Here is a 6,603-nt window from a genome sequence, read left to right on the forward strand (position 1 = left end):
CTTAATGACACTCATGTTTTATAAAGAAAAAAAAAAAACCTACAGAGACAATCCTGTAAAAACTTTGCCAATTTTGTTTGAACACCAGTATAAATGAACATTCATTACCAAAAAAGTCAAACTATTTTTAGTCATGAAATGTTGTTTAGATAATTACACTGCTAATTATGCCTTTCTTTGTAGGATCTATTGGATACAACATTTCTAAAGAAGATGTCATACCCTGTATCATAAATGAATATGTATATATAATGTATATATGTGTATATGTATATGTGTATATATATTTCCTACAGTAATGAGAAAACTGCCTACAAGCCTAGCTCCCCTTTCAACTCTTCAGGTCATTAAACAAATGCCTAACGACATTCATGGCTCACATAAATCAATATAAAATCAGCAAATCGGTTTGATTCAAAATGATGAGGAGTTTACAGTGGGCAAAGGGAGGCATGAAGGAGTTTAAGCTAACTGCTACCTAAAAGTCAAGTAATGTCTTGTAGCCAACCTACCAAGAAAGTCCTTTCTTCCATTCCAGTCTACCTTTCCTTTTCCCCTTCAATACCTTTCCTTTGGAATCTTCTAGGGATCTCTCTGTAAGCACACACACACACACACACACACACACACACACACACACACACACACACGAGATGGGGGAGACAGAAAGGGAGGGAGGGGGAAAGGAAGAGAGAGAGAATATCAAAAGCAAATAGAAGAGACCCTTCATAAAACCATGTAATTCGTCAAAAATGTTATTTCACCCAGTGTCTCATATTTCTCCTGCAAACTTTTTGGGATCTTCTTTCGCCTAACCCCCATAAAACCTTCTTCTGTCCTTACTTAGTTGTCTATGCTGTCTTCTGGATGTGTAGTACCCAGATCACCCAGATCGTGAGACCCCCCCCCCCGCAAAAAAAGACCAGGATTTGATACCTACCAATGCAACAAACACAGGGTCCTGTATTACAGGCTTGAGCTCAGGCCACAGTCCTATCTGATGCAACAGAATAGGAGAGTGGTGCAGAGCTTCAAGGGCAATGGGTTTATAAAAGGAAAAAAGCATAAGTGGGGATTGTGGGTCACAGGAATGTTGACCTTTAGGCAGGTTGGGTGAAGGCTGGATCTCAAGGGAAAATTTTTTTATCTCAGAGGAACATTGGATGCTGATTGTATCTAATCAGTCCAGTGGAGTTTCTAGAGACTTCTGGCAGGTGCAGTTTACAGCAGTACATGGTCACTCCCAGAATGCAGGGAGAAGGAAAGGTCACCTAGAGGACAAGTTCTCACAGAACATACAGACCACAGCATTAGTTACAGAACTAACAGAACATGGCATTAGTTTGGTCAGTCCTTGCAGATGCAATACTTACATTCTATATTATAACAGGCTCTTCTGAAAAATTTAATTGTTCAACTTTACTTCATGGGGAATTCTAATCAGTAATGTTTTGTTTCTTAAGAAAAAAAATCTGAAGCTACTCTTAAAATTTGGATTTGAAAAAAAACAAAAAACAAAGCAAAACAGCTCTGGAACATCATTACCCTCAATGTCCAGGAAGAGAAGCTGGAAGCCAGTTGGCTAAGGCATGCTTGCCTGCAGCTGTTGGTCATTTCCAGACGTTTCTATCATTAAAGCATCTTCCTGCCAAGTTATTAGGATATGATTCCTGTCCTGCCAAAACAGAAATACACTCAAAACATCCTCTCACTGATTTCACTCATGATGACCTTCAAACCAGCTGACCTACCCTTCCTTGAAATTTCCAAATTCTTCTCTAAATGTTTAGTCAAGATTCAAATAAAATCTGGTTTTTTTTTACCAACGTTTTCTTGGTGAAAAGCTAATGTAAAGATTTTATAAAATAACTGAAAAATTAAAAAATATGTACTCATAAACACTTATCCCCTTTTGCCTATACATACCTGATTTTAATTTTTGCCAAATTATTCATTTTGGTTTCAAATCTACTGGGGAAATGTAGTAATCTTAATTACATGAATGAAGTTAATAGATTATTGTCCTAGTTTGCTTTTTCTCTTGCTTTGATAAGACACTGACCCAAAGCAATTTGAGGAAAGAAAAGGTTTGTCTGGCTTACACGTCCGCATTACAGTGCATCTTTGAGGTGAGTCGGGACAGGAGCCCAGTCAGAAACAGAAACAGAAACCATGGAGGAATGCTGCTTATTGGCTTCCACCCCATTGGGATTTCCGCTTTCAGACTGGCCTGTAGGCAAGTCTCTGTACATTTTCTTGATTGATGTGAGAAGGGCCAGGCCCTGTGGATAGTGTTACCTATTCTGAAAGAGAGAATTCCTCAATTTGGTTTTCTGTTGTCCTGGAGCCTTGAGTTTGCCTCTTCCCTTGGGACATCCAGGCACTGATGTATACAGGTGCTAGACTCAAAGGAATGAAGTTTAGCTGGGCAGGTGGCTTTTCAGGATCCCAATTCAGTTGGGGGAGGGGTGCCATCTCCTATACAGGTTTTTCCAAGCTCTTCCTGTGATACAGCCCACTTAGTGACACAGCTCTTCCAAGGATACAGCTCTCTTTATTGGTGGGAAATAAGGGCTATATAACCCTTGGGGAAGGGAGTAGGTGTTTTCAAGTAAGTGAACATCATTGGCTGGGGCTGAGGTGCAGGGAATGCTTCATTTACTTGGAGAGGAGTTCCAGGTACTAGGCCATGTGACTACCTCAAGAATTGAAAAGGTGGGGTCTCAAGACAGCATGCACACACAGAACAGGGAGGGAGCAATCCTTGCTCTAATTGAGATTTTCAGGGTTTGGACACATCCCTCAACCTTACTCTATCTCCATCCAGGCTGATTTCTCCAGTCACATAGTTCATGTGCCCCACAGTTTTCCTCTTCCAAGTTGTTAGTTTGTGTCAAGTTGACAAAAACTAACCATCACAACCAACAATGACTGTGCCCTGTGTGCAAAGACCTATGCTAAATGTACACTGAGAGGAATGAGGGGTGGAAATGTGTACCCTCATGTCTATGGGGGTATGCTTGAAAGGAGCACCAGTGAATTCTTGAGGCTGTGGTAAATAGCAAAGCATATGTTTCTCCCTTGCACACACAATGTGACAATATTGAATATATAAATTAGGCACAGTAAGAGATAGCAATAGCTCACCATAGATCCCAGCAACCTCTGCACTTGATCGCTTTCATTTTCCTTAGTAAGTCAAGAATTTTCATGTTTTTATTTGAAGATATGCTAATCAGAGTCTCTTTTGGGGGGCAGTGATTTTTCGAAACAGGATTCCTCTGTATACAGATTCTCTTTAGTGTCTTTGATTTGCAGCATCGGGGCTCTTTTACTTTGGGGCTATGATTAAGAAAAATAGGGGCTGGGCGTGGTGGCACACGCCTTTAATCCCAGCACTCAGGAGGCAGAGGCAGGTGAATCACTGTGAGTTTGAGGCCATCCTGATCTACAAAGTGAGTCCAGGAAAGCCAAGGCTACACAGAGAAACACTGTCTTGAAAACCAAAAAAAAAAAAAAAAAGCATAAAAGAATACTCATATGCTAAGAACACTAGGCAGAGTGACATAATAGTTCATCGTGTCAATCAAAATAATGTAGGAAATCCCGAAATTTGCAGACAAATGGATGGAACAAGAAACAATCATACTGAGTGAGTTAACCCAGAAGCAGAAACACTCACATGGTATATGCTCACTTATAATTGGACACTAGACCAAAAGGGATGTCCCATGAAAGTCTTCACTTACCAAGAGATCAGAATAGATGTCAGGACTTCCTATTGAGACTCTAGGTGAGAGAAGTATGGGAGAATGGGTAAATAGAAGGACCCAGAGGGTCCTAGAAACCTACAAGAAGAACATCATGACGGGCAGGTCTGGACCTAGGGGGATCTGCTCAAACTACTGCACCAACCAAGGACAATACATGCAGTAAATATTGAACCCCTACTCAGATCTAGCCAATGGACAGGACATTCCCCACAGTTATGTGGAGAGTGGGTCCTGACTTGGACATGAACTCTGGTGCCCCATATTTGACCACTTCTTCATGGTGGGGAGGCCTGGTGGCACTCAGAGAAAGGATAAGCAAGCTATCAGAAGAGACTTGATAGATAGCTTATGACCATATAGTGGGGGAGGAGGTCCCCCTCAGTCATAGACCTAGGGAAGGGGAATAGGGTGAAAGTGGGAGGGAGGGACGAATGGGTGGATACAAGTGAGGGGAAAACAATTGAGATGTAATCTGAATAAATTAATTAAATAATTTTAAAAATTAAAGAAAAAATAAATAAAATAAAATAAAAACAATAAAGTTGTTGAACTATTTATTGCTATAATTTTCCATTCAATATACTCAGATCGCTATTGACCATGGGTAACTAAACCACTAAAGTCAAAACTAGAGATAAAGGGCTGGGAAGACATCAAGGATAAAGGACTTGCTGTGCAAACATGAGCACTGAAGCTCAAGTTCCCATCTCCCACATTACCATTGGGTGGAAGGGCTAGAAAGATGTCTCTCTGCTTAGAGAACACTTGCTTCCCTTGCAGAGGATCCAGGTTCAGATCTCAGAAGCCACATAGACACTCACAAATGTCTAAAACTCCAGTTCCAGGAAATCTAAAGTCCTCTTCTCGCCTCCATAGAAACTCTGTGTGTGTGTGTGTGTGTGTGTGTGTGTGTGTGTGCGTGCGCACGCACGCGCCCATGCTTCCTAAATATACATGCAGGCAAATACTCATACATACAAAATAAAAATAGATAAATATTTCTCCTTAAGTTGAAAAGACAAAGTGGCCTGCTGTAATCCAGCATTTGGGAGACAGAGACAGGGGATTCCCATGGCAAGCTGGCCAGCTAGGCTACCAGAACCAGTGAGTTCCACATTCAGAAGACATACACACACACACACACACACACACACACACACACACACACACGCACACGCGCGCGCACACACACACACACACACACACACACACACACACACACACACACCTCAATAAATAAAATAGAAAACACTTGAGAGAAACATCTGCACTTAACTTCAGGCATTATTTCCAGGCACACACATCTGTTCACACATGTGGCCACATGCATGGAAACATGCACACAAACACACACACACACACACACACACACACACACACACACACACACACAATCCATGTGGATGAAAGGGAAATACTACTTTTAGAGAAACCTCTGGAAGGCTCTAAGAAACCAGGTTTGGTCTAGATACACCACCACCTACCTCATTGCTTGACATTGACTAAACCACCTCCTTCTCAGGAAACCAGTTTCCTTGTCTATATAACATAGAGTTAGAACTGATCAACTTTGGGCTTACTGCTACCCTGCATTTTTATTTATTCTTTTGTTGCTGAGTCTCCATATGCGCTTGAATTTACTCCGTTTGTGTTTTTACTGCAATCATTGGTTTGAATTTGTGATCCACTATTATTATAGTACATTGTGGAGGCACATGAACCATGCGAGCAGGGGAACCAGACTGAAGCAAAAATAAAGTCAAGACATGTCCAAACCCCAAAAATCTCAATCTCGAGACCAGCAGGAATAAGGATCGCTCCCTCACTGGGCTGTACCCGCATGCCCCAGTACACGTATTCTTGCCACCCCCACCTTCACCATTCTTGAAGGTAGTCATGTAGCCTGGTGACCAGGACATGCCCAGCTATCCCTGAAATTCCTCTCCATGCAAATGAAGTATTCCCAGCATCTCATCCCCAGCCAATGGTGTACATTCACCCAAAAATCCCTACCCACTTCCCCAAGGTTTCTATTGCACTTAATATCCCCAATAAAGAGAGTGGTATCACTGGAAGACACCTGTTATTGAAAAGGCTATATTATTAAAAGACCAGTATTGAAGACAGTGACCACCACCTCCCCACCCCACCACTCCCTGCTGAATTGAGATCCTGTTAACCACTAAGCTCCATTCTTTCAAGACCAGCATTTGTACACAGAGGAAGAAGCAGACCCCAGGCCCCAGAATGATAGTACATTAATCTTATGTCATTGCAGGTGCCCAACTGCATTAGATAGCATTTATTATGGGCAACAAAGGAAGAAAAGACGGAAAATCACATTTATGGTTATCTGGAATGATTTTCACTTTGTTGAAGAAAGGTCCTACAGGGTTTGGGACATAAAATAGATATACTTGGAGAATTTCCAAAGGAGCCTAAATTTTTATCAGATGAAAATACAACAGACACTTCAAGGGGAAAGTGACCAATGTTACCATTTTAACAGTTAATCTATTCGTAGTAGTAAATAAACAACTTTCTTAATCAATTGCTATGTCTATCAAAGTGATCACAAATCTTAACACAGAAGCATAATAGAAGTCAGAGGCAATGTGATTTTGTTTTTGAGACTTGGGGATTGGTTTGGTTTGGTTTGGTTTGGTTTGGTTTGGTTTGGTTTGGTTTGGTTTGGTTTGGTGGGCACTGGGGTTTTTTGTTGTTGGTTTGGTTTGGTTTGGTTTGGTTTGGGGGGCACTGGGGTTTTTTGTTGTTGGTTTGGTTTTGTGTTTGGGTTTTTGTTTTGTTCATTTATTTGTTTTTTGAGGCA

Source organism: Acomys russatus, chromosome 14 (genome assembly GCF_903995435.1).
Source record: "Acomys russatus chromosome 14, mAcoRus1.1, whole genome shotgun sequence".
Lineage (NCBI taxonomy): Eukaryota > Metazoa > Chordata > Mammalia > Rodentia > Muridae > Acomys > Acomys russatus.